Below are 24047 nucleotides of genomic sequence, written 5' to 3'. Positions count from 1 at the left end.
AATTGGCTTATGTAAATTTGTCCCTAATGTGTAGGATGGAACAGGTGTACAGGAGATCGTTGGTCAGCGTGGACTCGGTGGGCGGAAGGGCCTGTTTCCATGCTGTGTCTTTGAACTAAACTAAAATTTCAGGGGTCTGAGCATTGAGGCAAGGTCAATGTGTATTCCCCATGTCTTATTTCTCTTCAAAAGGTTATTGCGATCTCCCTTCTTGAACAATTGAGGTGGGCAGTTCCAGAAGTTAAACACGTGTAAACACCAGCAACTCTGTCTGATGTGCAAGATCAGCATCCTGTAGATGGTGCTGTCTCTCTAAATCTGCTGACTTAATCTTTAGTCATTGAAATCACAGATTTAACAATTGCTGAAGAATAGAGTTTAGTTGAGAGTTTAGAGATACAGAGCATAAACAGGCCCTTCTGCCCACCAAGTATGGAGCGACCAGCGATCACCCCATGCACTTGCTCTATCCTACACACTCGGGATAATTTACAATTTTTACCAAAGCCAATTTTACAACAAACCTGTACGTCTTTGGACAACCCAAAACCCACGCAGGTCACGGGGAGAACATACAAACTCCATACAGACAAGCACCCGTAGTCAGGATCGAACCCGGGTCTCTGGTCTTGTAAGGCAGCAACTCTACCGCTGCGCCACCGTGCCACCTAAGCAAGTAATAGCAGCGCACTTTTGTGGATGGTACGTGCTACAGGTGAGAGTTGTTGGAGCTGAACTTCGATCACACTCCTGACTTCTGTTCTGTGGACATTGGTCAAGATATGGGGCATCAGGTGATGAGAATCTTACTGCAGTATACCCAGTTTCCAACTTAATCCTGCACCCAGAGCATTTATAGATTCATAAAACATTTAGCCAAGGTACCCCATCAAAACTGGTCCCACCAGCCCGTGTTTGGCCCTTATCCCCCTAAACCATTCCTATCCATGTACCTATCCAAATGCCTTTTAAATATTGTTCTAGTACCTGCCTCAGGCAGCTCGTTCCGTATACCAACCACTGATATGACTGATCAGTGATGCTCTGCAGCATGCTGGTAACATCAGTGCGTTTAAATGTTTCGAATAAGTGGTCCTAACTCCCTGCACTCTTATCTCTGTTGCATAAAATTGAATGCGTTCGGGAAAGCCAAAAGCACTTCCAATTCTATTTGGCAAGAGTAGATGGAAAAGACAAATGTAACTTGACCCCTTGTGCCTGCTCTAACTCTCCTTGCACAGCTTTTGCTCATAGTCCCACAAAATGTTTTCACCCCCCCCATTTCAAATATCTTTCATCAGAACAGTACTAACAAAGTAATGAGCGACACGGTGGCACAACGGCGGAGTTGCTGCCTTACAGCGCCAGAGATCCGTGTTCGATCCTGACTATGGGTGCTGTCTGTACGGAGTTTGTACGTTCTCCCCGTGACCAGCCTGGGTTTTCTCCGGGAGTACTGGTTTCCTTCCGTACTCCAAAGACGTACAGATTTGTAGGTTATTGGCTTGGTAATTGGTAAATTGTCCCTAGTGTGTGTAGGATAGTGTTAGTGTTGGGGGATCGCATGTCGGCGCGGACTTGGTGGGCCAAAGGGCCTGTTTCCACGCTGTATCTCTAAGTTAAACTAAGCCAAAGAGTTACACAAGATGCTGGAATCTGGGGCAAAATCAAACTTCTAGAGGGACTTGTGAGAGTTCTGAATCTGGAATTTTCTGGCACAGAAGGCAGTGGAGGCCAATTAACTGGATTTTTTCAAGAGAGGGTTAGATTTAGCTCTTAGGGCAAAAGGAATCAAGGGATATGGGGAAAAAGCAGGAACAGGGTACTGATTTTAAATGATCAGCCATGATCATATTGAATGGCGGTGCTGGCTCGAAATGCCAAATGGCCCACTCCTGCACCTATTTTTCTATGTTTCTATGACAGAGGGTTGAGGAGAAGGTAAGAACGTCAGAATGGAATTGTAATTGATTTTATTGATTATATTAGCCAAGTCTGATAACATAACAAGTATGTAAATCATATGAGGAATTTGCCATACAGTCATACCAAAAATGCAACAAAACACGCAACCATATACAAATTTAACATAGGCATCCATCACAGAGGCTCCTCCACATTCCCCACTGTGATGGAATGCAATGAAGTCTTATCTTCTTTCCTCCTTTTTCTCCCGCGGCCGGACAGTTGAACCATCCGCAGTCAGGGCAAATGAGGCTCCTGCAGACGGCGATCAAAACTCCCGTGTTGTGGCGATCGAAGCTCCCGCGATTGGGACGGTCAAGGCTCCTGCGGTTTCAACTCCCGAAGCTGGTCCCTAACCAGGGACCATAAGCTCCGCGATGTTAAAGTCCGCAGTTGGAGCTTCAGAGATCGATCCCTGGCAAAGGGACCGCCAGCTCCGAGATGTTAAATCCGCAGTTGGAGCTCCCAAAGTCGATCCCCAGCAAGAGGCCGCCAACTCGATGATGTTAGTCCGCAGTGCAGACGGAGATATAATACGGATAAAGTCGCATCTCCGTCGAGGAAAGAGATTTAAAAAGTTCCCCCCCCACATTATACAAAGCTAAAGAAACACTAAAAAATACATTTAACAACAGACTAAAAACAACAAAGAAGGAAAAAGACGAGACGGACCGTTGGCGAGGCAGCCATCGTTCAGCGCCACCTGGGAGCAGTTAAAGATGTTCATGAATGTCCTTCCAGCTGGTCCGCGCTGCTGGGTCCTTTATCTGAGACAGTTGCTTTCTGCAACAATGGCCGTGAGTACAGGCGTTCCCAGACTGTCAGGACGGTGATGTCAGTCCATCGACCGTTTGTTCAAAGCGAGCATTCACCTGGTAGGATAGGCTTGTCTTGCTGCCAGCGATACTGCTCAACCTCATTTTGTAGTTACGCTACACACAAAATGCTGGAGAAACTCAGCAAGTCAGGCAGCATCTCCGGAGAAAAAGGATCGGTGACGTTTCGGGTCAGGAACCTTCTTCCCACTCAACCCGAAACATCCCCTATCCATTTTTTTGCCAGAGGTGCTGACTGACCTGGTGTGTTACTCCAGTACTTTGTGTCTCTCTTTGAAATATACCAGCATCTGCAGTTCTTTGTTTCTACTTCCTCACATTGTACCTGCCTGACCTGCTGAATGTTTTCAGATCTTATATTTTGCCCTTTGCACTTTCCCAGTTTCATTGCATAAAACTGTCCAGACTCGTCTTGCTGTGTGTGCATGATTTAAAAAGTTCATTTAAAGTTCACTTCATGGTATCTAAAGCTTCAATGCCTTTCATTCTGTTGCCGTCTTTGTTAATGTCAGGGTGGTTGAAACCCTGTTATTATTGGAGATTAATTATTCTCAGAAACTTCCCAACATGCTCTTTTAACTTCCTCTGGTTGTTTGGGGGTATTGTAGTGTGGGTAGTGGAACGCTTAGTGATTAGTGACCATAATTCTATGAGTTTTATAGTAATGGAAAATAATAGACTGGTCCATGAATCAAAGTCCTAAATTGTTGTAAAGCCAATTCTGAAGGGCTTAGACAGGAACTTGCAGAGGTTTGACTGGGAGATGCTGTTTACAGGTAAAGAAAGGGACGTCAGGACGTGGGAGGCTTTTAAAGGTGGGATTGTGGAGAGTTTATTAACAGCATATTCCTGTTAGATTGAAGGGTGAGGCTGGCAGATTCGGGGAACCTTGGCTGACGGAAGGATATTGAGGCCCCAGTCAGGTAAAAAAACGAGGCTTGTATCAGGTATAGGCAGTTGGGATTAAGTGAATCCTTTGAAAATTATAAGACCCGAAGTGCCACGGTTCATCGGTCAGTGAACCTCACCCAGAAAGCATGTCCGGGTGGGAGCTGACCAACGAGCCTTCCGGGTGAGTTCCACCGACCGATTAACAGCAGCACCTCAGGTGCAAGAGGAGTAAGGGCCAGTAGGAGGGTGAACCAGGGTAATGCCTCCAGTGCTCTCAAGGTCACTGCAGGAGGTGCCCCCAGGGACACAAAGTCAGCCGGGCAAGGAGAGGAGAGGGATGTCGGTTTGCAGGAACTGCTTCAGTGCATCGAGAGCACGGGCCGACCGGACTTTGAATGATGGCACCAATAATGTCGGCACCCACATGTGTAATATATGCAAAGAGAATTTCACTGTGCAGTTGCATATGTGACAAATAAGGCTCCATTGAAAGGCGGTGTAGGCGTGCACTTAGGGAATTCAAGAGGACATGGAACAGCTCTGGCAGACATGATAATGGAAAATCAAAAGCGATTCTGCAGGCGTATTAAGAACAAAAGGGTAACAATGGAGAGAATAAAGAATAAGTCCCCTTAAGGATTAACATGTTATCCTGTCATGTCACAGGAGATGAGACAGGTGGTAAATGAATACTGCTCATCCGTTATACCAAGGAGATGGTAATGGTAGCAAAGGAGCTGAGGGAAATCAGTAGTGATGTGTTGGACCAGATCCAACTGACAAAAGAACAGGTGCATGTAGTCTTAAAGAATAATATTGAGGATAAATGACCCTCCCACCCTAATTCATGTCCCTCGATGCCTTCTACCCATTCCTCTCATTCTACATTTCACACTCCACCTTCCTTCCTTATCAGATTCCACCATTTGGAATCTTTTGCATTCTCCACATCACCAACAACCTTGGTTACATTCTCCCACATCTCCCAATCAACCCCTCATTTCCTGGATCTAGCTATTACTCAGAATTAACGGGACAGAAAGCTCACCAAGGGATAGCAGAGTATGGCCAAGTGAAATAGGAATTGATGTGAAAGGTGAGGACAGTAATGGATTAAAAGTATTATATATGAATGTGCAAAGTATAAGAAGTAAAGAGGATGAGCTTGAGGCTTAGTTAGAGATTGGTAGATATGGCATTGCGGGGATTACAGAGATGGTTGCAGGAGGATCAGGGCTGGGAATTAAATATTCAGGGGTATAGTCTGATGATCAAGGGGGAACCTGTGGAAAATGCTATAAGATTTACCTATCTTGGCAGCATGTTCACAGTCTATGGAGATGTAGAGGTCGACATCAACTCCCGAATTGGTAGAGCTGCATCAGTCTTCAGACGAATACAGCCAATATGGTCTAGTGGCAGCATATCCAAGATGCTAAAAGTCAAGCTCTTCCAGTCTGTAGTCCTCCCTTCAGCCCTCGATGCCAGTGAGACATGGAAAATCAATGTGAAGATGAAAAAGAAATTGAATGCATTCCAACAACGCTGCTTGAGGAACATCCTGAAGACTAGCTACAGAGACCACATTACAAATGAGGAAATCTACCGTGAAACTGCAACAAAGCCTCTCAGCCAGGACATAGAGGGATGCAGGATGAAATTTGCAGGACATGTACTCTGAATGTCACCAGAACATGCAACTAAGATAGCAATGACATGGCAACTTGACGGAAGAAGGAAAAGAGGCCGACCAAAACATCCTGCAATCTCCTAGCAGATGACACAAAGCTGGGTGGCAGTGTGAACTGCTAGGAGGTTGCAGGGTGACTTTGTCAGGTTGAGTGAGATTCATGGCAGATACAGTACAATGTAGATAAATGTGAGGTTATTTACTTTGGCGGCAAGAACAAGGAAGCAGATTATTATCTCAATGGTGTCAGATTAGGATAAGGGATGTGCAACGAGACCTGGGTGTCCTTGTACACCAGTCACTGGAAGTAAACATGCAAGTACAGCAGGCAGTGAAGAAACCTAATGGCATGTTGGCCTTCATAACAAGAGGATTTGAGTATATGAGTAAAGAGGTCCTTATGCAGTTGTATAGGACCCTGGTGAGACCACATCTGGAGTATTGTATGCTGTTTTGATCTCCAAATTTGAGGAAGGACATCCTTGCTATTAAGGGAGTGCAGCGTAGGTTCATGAGGTTAATCCCCGGCATGGCGGGACTGTCATATGAGGAAAGATTGGAAAGACTGTGCTTGTATTCACTGGAATTTAGGATGAGAGGGTCTCTTATAGAAACATATAAAATTATTAAAGGACTGGACAAGCGAGATCAAGGGAAACTGCTCCCAATGTTGGTGGAGTCCAGAATCAGGGGCCACAGTCTAAGAATAAAGGGGAGGCCATTTAAAACTGAGATGAGAAAAAACAATTTCATCCAGAAAGTTGTGAATTTGTGGAATTCTCTGCCACAGAAGGCAGTGGAAGCCAATTCACTGGATGAATTTAAAAGAGAGTTAGATAGAGCTCTTGGGGCTAGCGGAATCAAGGGGTATGGGGAGAAGGCAGGCACGGGTTACTGATTGTGGGTGATCAGTCATGATCACAATGAATGGCAGAGCTGGCTCGAATGGCTGAATGGCCTCCTCCTGCACCTATTTTCTATGTTTCGATGAGAGGCAGAGATAAGGTGAGGCAGGATAGAGGAGTCCAGAATAAGAGGGTGTAAGTTTAAGTTGAGGGAGGAAAGTATTTGAATGAGACTCTTGGGCAAAGGAGAGGGAATAAGCTGCTGGAAGAAGCTGTAAAAGTGGGTACAGTGGTTACATAGGAAGGAAAGGTTTAGTGGGATATGGGCCTAACACAGGCAAAATGGACTAGCTCGGTTATAAGACTTGGTTGGCATGGATAGGTTGGGTCAAAAGTCTACTTGAGTGCAGAGAAGATTTACAAGGATGTTTTTTTTCCTGGTCCCCTTATTCCAATCTGTCTGAAAAAGGGTCCTGACCTAAAATGTCACTTTAGTTATGTTTATTGTCACATGTACTGAGGTACAGTGAAAACCTATCCATGTGTAAGAAGGAACTTCAGATGCTGGTTTACACCGAAGATGGACACAAAATGCTGGAGTAACTCAGTGGGTCAGGCAGAAAAGGAATAGGTGATGTTTTGGGCGAAACCCTTCTTCAGGACGTTTCGGGTTGAAAACTTATCCATAGATGCTGGCTGACCCACTGAGTTACTCCAGCATTTTGTATCTATATTTGGTGTAAACCAGCATCTGCAGTTCCTTTTTATTACATTTACGAGGATGTTGCCAAGACATGAGGGCCTGAGCTATGGAGAGAGATTGCACAGGCTATGAATTTATTTCTTGGAGTGCAGGAGGCTGACGTGGTGACCTTAAAGAGGTATATGAAATCATGAGGGGAATTAAAAGGTTGAATGCACAGTCTGTTACTCAGGGCATGGGAATCAAGAACCAGAAGACATGGGTTTAAAGTGGGAGGGGAAAGCTTTAACAGGAACCAGAGTAGCAACGTTTTCACTCAGTGGGCATTGGATATGTGGACGGTGCTGTGAGAGAAGGTAGCTGAAGCAGGTACAATAACAATATTTAAAAGACATTTGGTCATGCACATGGTTAGGAAGAGGGTTAGAGGGATCTGGGCCAAATGCAGGCAAATGGGATAAATTTAGCTGGGACATCTTGGTCAGCGTAGACAAGTGGGACCGAAATGTCTGTTTCTGTGCTGTATGAAACTATGTACACTCCCAGGAAAACAATTTCCCTGCTAAGCCTACCAGTTACGTCATTGAATACTGTATATATTTTCTACATGGTGTCTGACCACCAATCCACCACATAAACCTGATTTTACTAAAAAATGGCTTCATTAAATGAGTTGGCCTGGAGTTAAACAAAACACACTGACCCTCCCTCCACCTCCATCCACTCTATAATAACACAGCCCTTTAAATTATGATATAGAGTTAGTCATGATCTGCTTTCTGCTTTTACCTCTGGGATGAATTGGCTCCAGTGTTCAAGGCCGATGTTTAGAATTCAAAAATAAATAAAACATTCTTATGTATTCCTGTCATAATGCAACAAATCTCATCCAGATGGAGATAGCCGGTTTCTGACATAATGTTCTCATGGGAAAAGCTGCTCTTTTCTGGACAACATTGCTGCTTGTGGACTCCAGGTGTTTGGCATCAGACTGCAGCCATTGTGCATAGATGGAAGTCTAACTGCCTGGAAGAGAAATATGCATTTGAATCGAAGCACTGTTGGTTGATTAGTATTGATGCTAACCTAGACAATATATTTTGATTATCCAAATAACTTGAGGCTCCTTGCTGTGATAGTGTAGGGTATTTTCTAATACACGACTCAAGTGGCATTGTTAAGAATCTAGAGTGTGTTATTATTATATGTCCCAGATAAAACAATGGAATTCTTACTTGCAGCAGCACTACAAAATATATAAACAGTAGGCACATGCCGTCAGGGTAGGCAAGGTAGGCACTGCCTACCCAGACTAAAATTATAAAATGGTAATTATTAAATATAAATAGTAAAGGCACGGGAGAATTATGCCTACCTAAGAGATCGATATGTGCAGTTCACGTGCTGTTGATGCAGCTTCAAGCCTTCAATGACATGGAGCTGAAGGCAGCTGAAATTCTGCATTTGCACCGTGGACTGCATACAGCACATGCGCAGCAACCTACTGCGCATGCGCAGCACAAGTTTCTTGGCAGGTTTTTCAAACATGGATTGCCATTATCTTAAGAGTATCTTGAGAAACAAAGAGAAAAGAATGGAGTTTGTGTACAAATAATGTGGTAAGTATATTTCTTTGAGCAAAATGTTTTTAAATATCGTATTTTTTTTCGGCAATGAAGATGCTATTTTTTACCCAAAAATAAGGCACAAACATTTACCTGCGTCTTGGAGGTCAAAGGTTAGGTTCTTAGCCAAGAAAGACAGACTTGGCTATCCCTCAGTACAGCAACATCAAGAACGTGTGGGTAGTCTGGCCAGGGGTAAAGTTGCGGGGAGGGCAGGAGCGTTGAGAAGGAGGGGGTTGGGGATCATGCCAGAAACTCACTTACCACTGCCGCGATGCTCCGGGCACGGAGCCACCGCATTGTGGCCGGGGAGGGAAGTAGCTCGGGTGGCTGCGAGCGGCCGCCGGGACCGGACAGCGGTTTCATGGCAGCCGTTTCCAGCAAATCCTTAAATTCCGACTGCCGCCGGGGAGCAGGAAATGGCCTCACTTGCTGCGCTGGGTGATACTGCATGGTATTCACTGCCCGGTGGAACTTTCTCCTGTGTCAGCACGAGGAACCTCAATTGGTCCCTTGATCGTGCTGACACAGGAGTAAGCTCCACCGCCCGCTGTCCTGTTATCCATCGCCCGCTGACCCGCACTTGTCCGGTCTCCATCACTGTCCGGTCTCCATTGAAAGACAAGGTAGTAAATACCATGCAGTGTCATCCAGCGCAACAAGTGAGGCCATGTCCTGCTCCTTGCGGCAGTCGGAATTTAAGGATTTGCAGTGCTCGGAGCGACACGGCAGCGGTGAGTGAGTGAGTTACTGGCATGATCCCCGACCCCCTCCTTCACAACGCTCCTGCCCTCCCCGCAACTTTACCCCTGGCCAGACTCCTCACACGCTGTGAAAGGAACTCTTCCCCCAATTGGTCCCTTGAACTAGTATTGTCATTCAATAAGATCACAACTGATTCAACTTGTCCTGGTGTGCTCCCGTTTATCCCACCATCTCTCCACCTGCCGTCACCCTCCACCCCCCACGCCCCACCCATTCAGTAATTCAGAATGAAGGAGATTTGGAAGCCTTGGGCAAATTGAATTGTTACTTTCTTTATTTTTATTTTTTATCTTTTTGAGCGTAAGAAATTCTATGTCCCGCCAGCCTTCTTTCAAAATTTAACAACTCAAAATGGGGCTGCGTCTTCGTCGCAGGTGCGTCTTCATTGCCGGGAAATACGGTACTTTATTAAGAGATATGGCTTTTTAAGACTTTAAAAAAGTTGACTGACAGCTTACGGAGAGGATAACAATCTGCGCATGCGCGGTATAAGATTTTTTAAAAAGCCGACTGACTGCCTACCATGAGTAATTACTCACGGCACGTGCCTGATAAACAGTAATCTGTAAATAATATAACTGAGTTGAAAAAGTTCTGTGTGTGTGTGTGTGTATATATGTATATATTTGTATGTGTGTATATATATATATATATACACATATATATATAGTGCCCTACATAATGTTTGGGACAAAGGCCCATCATTAATTTATTTGCCTCTGTACTCCACAATTTGATATTTGTAATAGAAAAAATCACATGTGGTCAAAGGCCATTTTTATATATTTTGGTTTCATCATGTAGAAATTACAGCAGTGTTTATATGCAGTCCCCCCATTTCAGGGCACCATAATGTTTGGGACACATGGCTTTCCAGGTGTTTGTAATTGCTCAGGTGTGTAATACATGCCTCCTTAATGCATGTACAAGAGAACTCTCAGCACCGAGTCTTTCCTCCAGTCTTTCCATCACCTTTGGAAACTTTTATTGCTGTTTATCAACATGAGGACCAAAGTTGTGCCAATGAAAGTCAAAAAAGCCATTATGAGACTGAGAAACAAGAATAAAACTGTTGGAGACATCAGCCAAACCTTAGGCTTACCAAAATCAACTGTTTGGAACATCATTAAGAAGAAAGAAAGCACTGGTGAGCTTACTATTCGCAAAGGGACTGGCAGGCCAAGGAAGACCTCCACAGCTGATGATAGCTGATTCTATGTCCCGCCAGCCTTCCTTCTTGTGGTAGCTGTGTGGAATGAGCTTCCAGTGAAGGTGGTGGAGGCAGGTTCGTTTTTATCATTTAAAAATAAATTGGATAGTTATATGGATGGGAAAGGAATGGAGGGTTATGGTCTGAGCGCAGGTATATGGGACTAGGGGAGATTATGTGTTCGGCACGGACGAGAAGGGTCGAGATGGCCTGTTTCCGTGCTGTAATTGTTATATGGTTATTATATAGAAGAATTCTCTCTATAGTGAAGAAAAATCCCCAAACACCTGTCGGACAGGTCAGAAACACTCTTCAGGAGTCAGGTGTGGATTTGTCAATGACCATTGTCCGTAGAAGACTTCATGAACAGAAATACAGAGGCTACACTGCAAGATGCAAACCACTGCTCAGCTGCAAAAGTAGGATGGCCGGGTTACAGTTTGCCAACTAGTAATTAAAAGAGCAACCACAGTTCTGGAAAAAGGCCTTGTGGACAGATGAGATGAAGATTAACTTATATCAGAGTGATGGCAAGAGCAAAGTATGGAGGAGAGAAGGAACTGCCCAAGATCCAAAGCATACCACCTCATCTGTGAAGCACGGTGGTGAGGTTGATTTGGGCCTGGACATGTATGGCTGCTGAAGGTACTGGCTCACTTATCTTCATTGACGATACAACTGCTGATGGTAGTAGCATAATGAATTCTGAAGTGTATAGACACATCCTATCTGCTCAAGTTCAAACAAATGCCTAAAAACTCATTGGCCGGCGGTTCATTCTACAGTAAGACAATGATCCCAAACATACTGCTAAAACAACAAAGGAGTTTTTCAAAACTAAAAAAACGGTATATTCTTGAGTGGCCAATCACTCGATCTGAACCTAATAGAGCATTACTTTTATATGCTGAAGAGAAAACTGAAGGGGACTACCTCCCAAAACAAGCATAAGCTAAAGCTGGCTGCAATACAGTCCTGGTGGAGCATCACCAGAGAAGGGGGGACTATGTATAAACACAGCTGTGATTTTTATATGGTGAAACCAAGATGTATAAAAATGCCCTTTATTAAAATCTGACAATGTGCACTTTAACCACATGTGATTTTTTTTTTCTATTACAAATCTTAAATTGTTGAGTACAGAGGCAAATAAATAAATGATGGGTCTTTGTCCCAAACATTATGGAGGGCACTGTATATATATATATATATATATATATATATAAGACAGACACACACACACACACACACACACAAACACCCACACCCCACACCCCCCCCCCCCCCTCTAAGACAAAAGCAATGAAAGGGTCTCGACCCAAAACGTCACCCATTCCGTTGCTACCTGTGTTTAATAGCCTCATGGCTATAGTAGGCTGTGGGCCGAGGAGCTTTATTCTGCAGTTTCGTGACCCAAGTCACCAAACTACATGAAATTTTCTTATATTGTGTAAAAATATTTATATAAATCACCCCTGAAACTCGATATGAAGAAGACTTGCACATTTTTATTAAATTAGAGAAAAACCGGAAAAATGTCGGGAATTTTTTTGTCCAATCGAAGCACGTTTAACATTGAGCTGTCTGCCAGTTGGCCAATCACGCGCTTTGTTTCAGGCTAGCACACAAAATGGCTGAGGGGGCTTCACAGATGCCTGTTTTACTGGAGATTCCGATGTGTTGTTCTGTGGAATAAATGCCGTGGAAACTTGCAGCAGGTTAATTGTATTTAGTGGGAAAAGCATTAAAAAGGGTGAAGGAAGTGCTGCGAAGTGGATTAAAGTGCAAGAAAGTCTTCAAAGTCCCTGCTGATGTGCTGGAACACAAAGAAGGCCCCCATGAATCAACTCTAACTAAAAGGTAAGATTAAAGTCTGAATTTATGAAAATCTATCTGTATGGACTTTAATTAATTTAATTGCACCATTTTATAATGTGAATAAATTCATTCATTCATTCATTTATTCCTTATTCATTCACTCACTCACTCACTCACTCACTTATTCATTCATTCATTCATTCATTCATTCATTCATTCATTCATTCATTCATTCATTCATGAAATTGAGGGCCTAAACTATAACACAGTCAATTAAACATTGTCACTAATGCCAGCCTATTGTAGAGTAATAAGTCTTTAACAGCTAATCTCGGAGCTGCCTGCGAAAACTTACCGGGAAAAAGTACTCCGATCGCGGGACCTAGGTACCCGCGGTAAAGAGCGATCGATATCCCTCCGTTTTTCTCCCGTTATCGGGGTCTGAAAACGACCGCTACAGACGGCACTATGTACAGCCTCCCCCCCCCCCGCCCGCAGAGATGATCCGCGGCTCCGCGATCGCGAATCGGCCGCTTATTAATTGAGACCGCGGCTTCACTTTACCGCGAGTACTTAGGCCCGTATCGGAGCACTTTTTCCCGGTAAGTTTTCGCAGGCAGCTCCGAGATTAGCTGTTAAAGACTTATTACTCTACAACAGGCTGGCATTAGTGACAATGTTTAATTGACTGTGTTATAGTTTAGGCCCTCAATTTCATGAATGAATGAATGAGTGAGTGAGTGAGTAAGTGAGTGAGTGAGTGAGTGAGTGAGTGAGTGAGTGAGTGAGTGAGTGAGTGAGTGAGTGATTGAATGAATAAGGAATGAATGACTGAATGAATGAATGAATGAATGAATTTATTCACATTATAAAATGGTGCAATTAAATTAATTAAAGTCCATACAGATAGATTTTCATAAATTCAGAGTTTAGTCTTACCTTTTAGTTACAGTTGATTCATGGGGGCCTTCTTTGTGTTCCAGCACATCAGCAGGGACTTTGAAGACTTTCTTGCACTTTAATCCACTTCGCAGCACTTTCTTCAGCCTTTTTAATGCTTTCCCCACTAAATACAATTAATCTGCTGCAAGTTTCCACGACATTTATTCCACAGAACAACACATCGGAACCTCCAGTAAAACAGGCATCTGTGAAGCCCCCTCAGCCATTTTGTGTGCTAGCCTGAAGCAAAGCGCGTGATTGGCCAACTGGCAGACAACTCAATGTTAAACGTGCTTTGATTGGACTAAAAATTACCCGAAACTTTTCCGGTTTTTCTCTAATTCAATAAAAATGTGCAAGTCTTCTTCATATCGAGTTTCAGGGGTGATTTATATAAATATTTTTACTCAATATGTGAAAATTTCATGTAGTTTGGTGACTTGGGTCACGAAATCCTATTTCTAGACACATTTTTGATGCTCGGCCCACAGCTTATAGGGAGTCCATGAGTGAATACAAACAATAATGTCAAAAAAATATGCAACGAGTTGTCTGTGAACCGGGAGTTGCAAGAGTGGGTAAAGCAGTCAGTCAGGAGATCAGAGAATTTAGAAAAGTGCAGCATAGGAACAGTCCTTTCAGCCCACAATGTCGATGCTGAACATGATGCAAAGTTAAAGTTATCGCCTCTGCCTGCATGTGATCAATAAACCTTCAATCCCTGCATATGATGAACTATTTCCCCTTCCTAACCCAGAGGTTCACAATCTGACAATGGAGGAGGTCTAAACCATAAAGGTCAGTGTGGGAAGGGCACCTGGGAGATTGTCTGATCTGAGTCCTGACATACATCTACACTGCCCCTTGTGCTCCTTGAACATGTCACCTTGGCTGTGACCAGCTAACCACCAGTAATGATGAAATCGGGAGTATGAAGCATTCACGCGATTATTACTACTGAAGTTTGTGGGAAGCCTTATAATACTGTTATTATTCAGTCAACTTGGAAAATATTGGAAATTAGTATTCCTGTACTTTGCTGTAATAGTATTATTATTTGTCCCTGTCTAATGGGAATTCTGAAATATGGAAAAATATTTTGGCAAGTGGATTTTTTTCTGCCAATGTGTTATTTAAAAAAATTATATCTACACAGATGTTCTGCTTAATGAGCATTTGCAGCTCATTAAGTGATTACCATTACCAATGCCTTCCAGAAGGTCATAAAAGGAGTGCAGAAGGCAAAAAGCCTTGTGAACATAATGCAGTGCTGGAGAGGGAGTTTCTGCTAGTATTTAGTTTAGTTTAGAGATACAGCGTGTAATGTTCAATAGATTCAGGATCAGTTCCTGTGGATTGGAGGATAGCTAATGTTATCCCACTTTTCAAGAAAGGAGAGAGAGAGAAAACGGGGAATTACAGACCAGTTAGCCTGACTTCGGTGGTGGGAAAGATGTTGGAGTCAATTATTAACGAGGTAATATTGGTGCATTTGGATAGCAGTAAAAGGATTTGTCCAAGTCAGCATGGATTTATGAAAGGAAAATCATGCTTGACTAATCTTCTGGAATTTTTTGAGGATGTGACAAGTAAAATGGATGAAGTGGAGCCAGTGGATGTAGTGTATCTAGACTTTCAGAAAGCCTTTGATAAGGTCCCGCACGGGAGACCAGTGACCAAAATTAGAGCACATGGTATTGGGGGTAGGGTGTTGAAATGGATAGAAAATTGGTTGGCAGACAGGAAGCAAAGAGTAGGAGTGAACGGGTCCTTTTCAGAATGGCAGGCAGTGGCGAGTGGAGTGCCGCAAGGCTCGGTGTTTGGGGCCGCAACTGTTTACCATATATATTAATGATTTGGAAGAGGGAATTAGGAGCAACACTAGCAAGTTTGCGGATGACACAAAGCTGGGTGGCAGTGTGAACTGTGAAGAGGATGTTAGGAGGTTGCAGGGTGACCTGGACAGGTTGAGTGAGTGGGCAGATGCGTGGCAGATGCAGTATAATATAGATAAATGTGAGGTTATCCACTTTGGTGGCAAAAGCAAGGGGGCAGATTATTATCTTAATGGGGTTAGGTAGAGGGGAGGTGCAGCGAGACCTGGGTGTCCTTGTACACTGGTCACTGAAAGTTGGCGTGCAGGTACAGCAGGCAGTGAAGAAAGCTAATGGAATGTTGGCCTTCATAACAAGAGGATTTCAGTATAGAAGTTCTTCTGCAGTTGTATAGGGCTCTGGAAAGACCACATCTGGAGTATTGTATACAGTTTTGGTCTCCTAACTTGAGGAAGGACATCCTTGTGATGGAGGCAGCGCAGCGTAGGTTCACGAAATTGATCCCTGTGATGGCGGGACTGTCATATGAGGAAAGATTGAAAAGACTAGGCTTGTATTCACTGGAGTTTAGAAGGATGAGGGTGGATCTTATTGAAACATAAAATTATAAAAGGACTGGACAAGCTAGATGCAGGAAAAATGTTCCCAATGTTGGGCGAGTCCAGAACCAGGGGCCACAATCTTAGAATAAAGGGGAGGCCATTTAAGACTGAGGTGAGAAAAAACATTTTCACCCCAAAGAGTTGTGAATTTGTGGAATTCCCTGCCACGGAGGGCAGTTGAGGCCGAATCACTGGATGGAATTAAGAGAGAGTTAGATAGAGCTCCAGAGGCTAATGGAATCAAGGTATGTGGGGAGAAGGCTGGCACGGGTTATTGATTGGGGACGGTCAGTCATGATCACAATGAATGGCGGTGCTGGCTCGAAGGGCTGAATGGCCTCCTCCTGCACCTATTTTCAATGTTTCTTAACAGGCCCTTTGGCCCACCGAGTCCACATCACCAGTGATCCCTCACATTTTTAACAAAGAGCCAGGAATTAAAAACACATAGCAGTAACTGTGTATGCATGGGAGTATTTTATATCCTTTATTTTCCATTAAATGAATTAGCTTAAGGGCTAGGTTTATTATTGTCATATGTAATTAGGTAGATTAGTTTATTGTCATGTGTACTGAGGTACAATGAAAAGCTTTTTGCAGCGTGCTAACCAGTCAGTGGAAAGACTGTACATGATTACCGTTGAGCAATCCACAGTGTATATATGATGAAGGGAATAACGTTTTCTGCACGATCAAGTCCGGTAAAGTATAATTAAAGATAGTCCGAGGTAGAGTGAATAGCTTTGTTTGGCATACTATCCAATCAGATCAGACAATATTATACTTGAATACAATCTAGTCAAACTCAAGTCCAATAGGTAGAGCAAAGGAAAATGCAGACTACAGAATATAGTTCTCTGCGTTGTAGCGCATCGGTTCCACAAACAATTTCCAATGTAGCCGACAGTACCCTAGTTCATGGCAGGACCGTTCATACGCCTGATAACAGAAGGGAAGAAACTTCCTGAGTCTGGTGGTGCATGCTTTCAACCTTCTGTATCTTTTGCCTAACAGGAGCAGAGAGAAGTAATGACTGGGGTGGGTCAAGTCTATGATTATGAATCAGAATCATACTTTATTCGCCGAGTATGTTTTGCAACATAAGAGGAACTTCATTTCCAGGTCAGTCATACAATTAAAAGTAGCAGATCACTCAAAAACACATTTTAAAATGAACATCCACCACAGTGACTCCTACACATTCCTCACTGTGATGGAAGGCGAAATAAAGTTCAAGTCCTTCCCTTAGTTCTTCCTCGGTCGTGGGCCTCGAGCCCCCGTTGACGGGTAGATCTTGACTCCCCTAGCCGGCGGCGTTCGGGCCCTCCGTGTCGAGGCGCTCAAGCTCCCGCATCAGGGGAATGTCAGCTCCCCTGCGTCGGGCGATCGAATCTCGCGTCGGGGCAGGTCGAACCTTCCACGACATTTGAGCTTCCCGACTCGGCCTCTCCCAAAGACTGCGAGCCCTTGGTGTTGGTTCCGCGGTGGGAGCGATCCCAGGCAAGGGATCAGCACCGACGTTAAGTCCACGCCCCGCGGCTGGGCTCACGACAATCCGAGGAGGCTTCCAGCTCCATCGATGGTAGGCCGCAGAGCCCGGCAAATGTGGTCCGAAATTCAATCACATCTCTGGGAAGGTAAGAACCTGAAAAAAAGTTTCCCCCGATCCCCTCCTCCCTCCCCCCTCCCCCCACATAAAACAAACCGAATAACATTAAAACAAAAACTTTTAACAAACTAAAAAATAACAAAAAGAGTGAAAAGACAAACTGACTGCCGGCAGGGCAGCCATCGCCCCGGCCCCCTGGTGGTCTATGTAGAAGCAAAGAACTGCAGATGGTGGTTTATACCAAAGATAGACACATTTTAGGTCGGGACCGTTCTTCAGCCTCAAATGTGAAATCTGAATTCTGTCTGAAAAATGGTCTCAACCCAAAACATCACCCTTTTTCTCCTTTGCTCGAGCACTTAGTTTCTATCTCAAGTCTATCATTATATTGGCTGCTTTTCCAAGTCAATGTGAAGTATAGATGGAGTCAACATTGGGAGCCTGGTTTGTGAGAAGGACTAAAGTACATCTGCATCTCTGCAAAAATCTTGGGCAGAACTCCTGTTGTGATTCCTGGAGTAAGGTTAAATAACGTTTAATAACAGTAGTGCATTCCTCGTGTGGGATATGACTTCAACCGTAACAGTATTCCCTCTTTGATGTATTTTGACTTTTTTAAAACTTTTTCCTTGATTCTACCCTAACTCAAAAGCCTGCCCGATGCCAAGAACAATCATTCTGATCTTACCTGTGTATTTGAGCCCTTTGCTTAAGGGTGGTAAGGTAATGAGCTGAATCCTCCTGGTGAAGTGTAACCTGGACATTGTGAGCAACTTGCTAAGAAGTATCTCTTGACCACTTTCGATTACACTTTTTGTCACTGTGCTGATGATTGAGCGTAGAGAGGTTGGTATGTGACTAGTGTATGTGATGGCGATAACCCTGGAAGACGATCGGCCACATTAGGATTTGATCAGCTTTGTCGGAGATTGGCCTTACCAGGCTACTTAGGCTTACCAGGTGACGTTGACATTTCAAAGCCGGAGCCCAATGCAACTTCAATGCTCAATGCAACTTCAGTGCAAGCCATTCCTCCTGTGGCTTTTGTTGCCGGGGGTGGAAGATTACAAGTGCTCAAGAGTTTTTTTCATTTTTAGATTGCTTGTTTATTTCAGACATCTTACCAAGTTCACATATATTGTCACGTGCACCAATTAAGGTACAGTGATATTTGAGTTACCACACGGCCATACAAGTAAAAAAGAACGCTATAGACAATAATTTTAACATAAACATCCACCACAGCGGAATCAACATTCCTCACTGTGATGGAAGGCAATAAAGTTCAGTCATCTTCCTCCTTTGTTCACCCATGGTCAGGGCCTTTGAACCCTCCGCACTGCCTCTGCCAACGGTCCGATGTTAAAACTCTCTCATCGGGATGATGGAGACTCCAGCGTGGGGACGGAACGGAAACACTACGCGGCACGGAGCTCCATGATCATCTTCAAAAAACTTACATGTTATTTGTTTTCGGAGGCCTTTGTTTGAATGATTGTCTCCTGATGTGTTTCTATCCCTTCATTGCAGTGAAAGAGACTCTCCTTGAATAACATACTAAATTAGTTGATTGATTGGTTTATTGATTGATACTTTATTATCACATGTGACGTCACAGTGAAATTCGTTGTTTTGCATACCATACACAAAGTATGTAAAGGGTCACCACCTACAGGGTGCCCACAAAGTTACAAAGTCTACAATGTAGTCCACCTCGTTCCTCGATGGCCCACCTCACCCCGCTCTCTGACGGCCCTCCTCACTCTCGGCGGTTGCTCGAGGATCCCTCATCGCTCTCTCAGTGCTGTTGCCGTCCGTAGCAGGCGAGCCGGGCCTACTGGGCAGGTCCAACATCCGCAGTGAGGGAGCCGGACTACTGGAGGGCTTGGCCCCACTCGCTGGGAACACTCCTGGCCGCACTACTCTCCAGGTGTATTCTAACTGAATATTCTGCGAGGTTCATGAAAAATTGACCAGGTTACCTGTTTAATCGGTGGTTGAGGATTGTCTTGCAATTAACGCCTTGGATTATATATTCACCTGAAAGGTGTCATCAATTTCATAGCGAATCTTAAAGGTGCCACTTCGTACATGAAGCATTCCATTATTACAGCCATGATATGCCAGCAAATGTTATGCACAAATGCCTGAAAAGGACTTGAATCGTATGATTCAGGGGAAAGAGCTTATAACACTGCTACAAAGGACTGATGATTTGTAAACACATAGGAAATTGTGGCTTCAAATTCATAATTATGGCTGAGCCACCTTATGAAGGAATGTTCCTTCAGAAGGTCATGATGTACACCTTTTACCCCTTGATTACATTTTGCATTTCAATTGGGCATTTTCTGGCATATGAATAGATCACTTCAATCTGCAGGGTAATGAATCTGTTATTTTCTTGCAGCCCTTGTCATCAAATCTTGCTCAATATAACTACAATGCATTTGTTCATGGAGAAACGACTGCTTTAATGTGAAACTGGCTGCCAGATGCAGAACTGAATGAGGACTATTTATAGAGAGGGACAAGGAGTCATGCAGCACGGAAACAGGCCCTTCACCCCAACTCGTCCATGCCAACAAAGATGCCCCATTTGCCTGCATTTACACAGAAATAGAAAATAGATGCAGGAGGAGGCCATTCGGCCCTTCGAGCCAGCACCGCCATTCATTGTGATCATGGCTGATCCTCCCCTATCAATAACCCATGCCTGCCTTCTCCCCATATCCCTTGACGCCACTAGCCCCTAGAGCTCTATCTAACTCTCTTGAATCCATCTAGTGGCTTGGCCTCCACTGCCCTCTGTGGCAGGGAATTCCATAAATTCACAACTCTCTGGGTGAAAACGTTTTTTCTCACCTCAGTCTTAAATGACCTCCCCTTTATTCTAAGACTGTGGCCCCTAGTTCTGGACTCGCCCCACATTGGGAAAAATTTTCCTGCATCTAGCTCATACCCCTTTATACTTTTCCTATCAAGACTCCAGAGTGTTTAATTATCATATGTACCAAAATGGAACAATGAAATTCTTACTTGCAGCAGCACAACAGGTTTGTAATCAGTACTCCATAGATAATATAAACAAAAATAAATTAAATATTAGACAAATAATATAGTACAAAAAAAAAAAGAAAGCCAAAGTTCCGAGTGCAGCGTTTCTCAACCTTTTCACCCTTGCGGAACCCTTGAAATTGTTTTCATGTCTCAGGGAACCCCTGAGTTGGGGGCTGCCGGGCCTGCGGCCATTTTGACTCGCGTCACAATGGCGATCTCTGGAGTCACAACGGGGACCTGTCAGCCACGCCTGCGCAGTTGGGGAAGGGCAGGTCGCCTTCGTTTTTTCAATCTGCTCTCGTGTCTCAGTCTCTGCTATAACTACAAAGTGTTTCACTTTACGAATGTTGTTTCTTATGAACACGATTGCCTAGCAAGCATTACTTTTATGATTGGTATTAACTTACCAATTCGTAGGGTGATTTCACGAAAGGTCACTGGAGCGTAGATCCGCACCCACGTGACCGCAAAATTTAACTGGAGTACATGCGTCACCTCCGGTACATGTTAGTGAATGGGAAAACACGCACTTTCACACCCGTTAAAAATATCGAAAACGGCCAGTTTTTGAGCTGTAATTTGCTGTGCCAGTCGGGGTGACCGTGAGGCACAGCTACCTAAATTTACAGTCCAAAAAAAAGATAGAAACTAAGGTAAATTCAAGAGGGAGCTGAAGGTGTCAAAACGGCGGAAGTTGTTAGCGGACATTTGCCGTGGAGATTTAAAGATCGAAAATATCGGGAATTATCGCGTTAGTTCGCTGCATTTCATCAAAAGTAAGGCATTATTGACTTTTTATCTTTATTCATTTGTTATATGAAAAGTATTAAAAGCTAAAAATCCGTCAGTAAAATTGCAAAATCGCCCCTGGTTCTCAGGTGGGTTTTAACATGCAAAATGAAAACGCTTCTGAAGCTCCATTTACCATTTAAATAATCGTAAACTATCAATGCGTTTTGAAATAAATTTTACTCAGATGCAAGCTAAGGAATGGGATAATTGTCAGCTGTTAGTTGGACAAAATCAGGACATTTTATTATTTGCCAAAATATATTTCTCAATGTTTCTTGTTTAAAGCCTGCACAATCACCCAAACTACTTATTTATTTATCATCTAATAACAGACAAGCCTGCAGCATGGAATGATGTCAACAATCCGGATTGGGCACCCACTGTGAGCAGGATAGACAATGTGCACAAGAACGCCATGCACGTGCAACAAGAAGAGAGTATTAAAGCAGATTTGGTCGCAGCTCAAGCATCTATAGCTCTGCAAGTTGATGCTGAACTTTGAACGATTATTTAAATGGTAAATGGAGCTTCAGAAGTGTTTTCATTTTGCATGTTAAAACCCACCTGAGAACCATGGGCGATTTTGCAATTTTACTGACGGATTTTTCACTTTTAAAACTTTTCATATAACAAATGAATAAAGATAAAAAGTCAATAATGCCTTACTTTTGATGAAATGCAGCGAGCAAACGCGATAATTCCCGATATTTTCGATCTTTAAATCTCCGCAAATGTCCGCTAAACACTTCCGCTGTTTTTGCACCTTCAGCTCCCTCTTGAATTTACCTTAGTTTCTATCTTTCTTTTGGACTGTAAATTTAGGTAGCTGTGCCTCACGGTCACCCCGACTGGCACAGTAAATTACAGCTCAAAAACTGGCCGGTTTCGATGTTTTTAACGGGTGTGAAAGTGCGTGTTTTCCCATTCACTAACATGTACCGGAAGTGACGCATGTACTCCAGTTAAATTTTGTGGTCACGTGGGTGCGGATCTACGTTCCAGTGACCTTTCGTGAAATCACCCTATAAGAAAGTTGTGATGAGAGAGGGAAAAAACAATGCTATTTTGGCTAAGATTGTTTTGGGAGCCACATCCTTTCCATTAATAAACCATTTGAAATCAAATATTAGCAGACACAAATGTAGAACTATCAAAACAAATTGTTGTTTCGCTATATTTACTTCTCCCCCACCATTTTAGTGCTGGCATCCAAGAGAGATTGTGGTCAGTGCGGGTTTCTGGGACGATCGGGAGACCGGGAAGGGCCTAGAACAGAGACGCTTTGCAGTCGACTGAGCTCTCTCCTCCGCCATGCTGCACCACATAGTGCAGAGAAAAGTATCCACCGCGCAGCCCGCACCGCTAAACTGTTGTTTTTTCCTCACAGCATTTGAACCCAGCATCCAGCCGCTCCACACCGCGCAAACGGACCCCGCTCAGCGCCCTCCCCCTCCCTCCTCATTGGCCACAGCTGACTGCCCAGTCACGCGGGATGATAGTCAGCCTGTTTGTCTAGCTCTCGCCGCGTTCGGACCCTCCCGCCCCCCGAGCGGCATCTGCAGTTCGATTGGTCAGGTCAGGTGTCAGTCGAGGAGTCGTCACAATGCTGGCAACGCGCAGCCGTGGCCTCTCATGCCATATAAGGAGCCCGTGGCTGACTAGGGTGGCGGGTCACGAGCACAAGCTCAAGGGGATCCGGACGCCCCGGCACCGGTGATATCTGCAGCCCGATCCGGCACCAGGGACAGCTGCAGCCCGCTCTGGCATTGGGGAAATCATCCCCTGGGCCGGATTGGACCCCTTCACTGGCCGCATCCGGCCCGCGAGTCGGTAGTTTATCATTATTTCTCGCGGAACCCCTCACGACCTCTGGTAGAACCCTAGCCTTCTGGGGGATCCCAGTTGAGAAATGCTGCCCTTGTGAAACCAAGGTAGTTCGTAGTTGGAGTTTGTAATGTTCAATAGCATTATGGTTGTTTGAACGGGAGGGAAATGAGAGTGTGTCCAGGGTGGAGTGGGTTTCTGATGATGCTTTTTTTAATAATACAAAATGCTTTTATTCAAATCAAACAAAAATACAGAGTAGTAACACGATCAAAGACTGCCTATATTGGCAGTTTACAAACAAACAGTTATCAAATTAAAATATTGCCAACTTTATCAACAATACACTTGACCTCCCACGCGACCAGCGTTCAGGCCTGCAAAGTCCCCGCGTTTTCCCTACTTTCTGGTGATGCTAGCTGCCTTTTTGAGGCAGCGCCTCCTATAAATCCTTTAGAAGGTGGGGAGGTCAGTACCCGTGATGGACCGGGCAGTGTTCACCTTTTCCCATCTCCTTCGTTCCATGTACCTCATTGAGTCTTTCCAAATGTGCTATTGTATCTGCCTTGACTACCTCATATACCCACCACCTTTTGAGTGTTTAAGTTATTCCTCAGGTTCATGTTAAATCTTTCCCCTCTCATCTTAAACCTATGTCCTCTGATTCTTGACTCTCCTACCTGGGTAAAACATTCTATGCATTTACCAGATCAATTCCCCTTAATCTTGAAAAGAAAGGTTGATTGTTCTGACATTTATTTATTAAGTTGTGAATCGAGTTGAAAAGAGTGGATAAATTAATTTTAGTTTAGCGTGGAAACAGGTCCTTTGGCCGACCGAGTGCGCTGAAAGATGGCTGCAATACAGACCTGGCAGAGCATCACCAGAGAAGACACCCAGCAACTGGTGATGTCCATGAATCGTAGACTTCAAGCAGTCATTGCATGCAAAGCATATGCAACAAACTACTTTCATTTACATGACATTGCTGTGTCCCAAACATTATGGTGCCCTGAAATGGGGGGACTATGTATA

The 24047-nt window shown here is 44.0% G+C and overlaps 1 protein-coding gene across 1 annotated transcript in view; it reads left to right on the top strand.

Moving 5' to 3' along the window:
- Positions 1-24047, top strand: part of dcps (decapping enzyme, scavenger) — a 115142-nt gene that overhangs the window by 6071 nt on the left and 85024 nt on the right. The gene's annotated exons all lie outside the window — the stretch shown is intronic.

Source organism: Amblyraja radiata, chromosome 33, assembly GCF_010909765.2.
Source record: "Amblyraja radiata isolate CabotCenter1 chromosome 33, sAmbRad1.1.pri, whole genome shotgun sequence".
Taxonomy (NCBI): domain Eukaryota; kingdom Metazoa; phylum Chordata; class Chondrichthyes; order Rajiformes; family Rajidae; genus Amblyraja; species Amblyraja radiata.
This window is presented reverse-complemented; position numbering and strand designations above follow the sequence as displayed.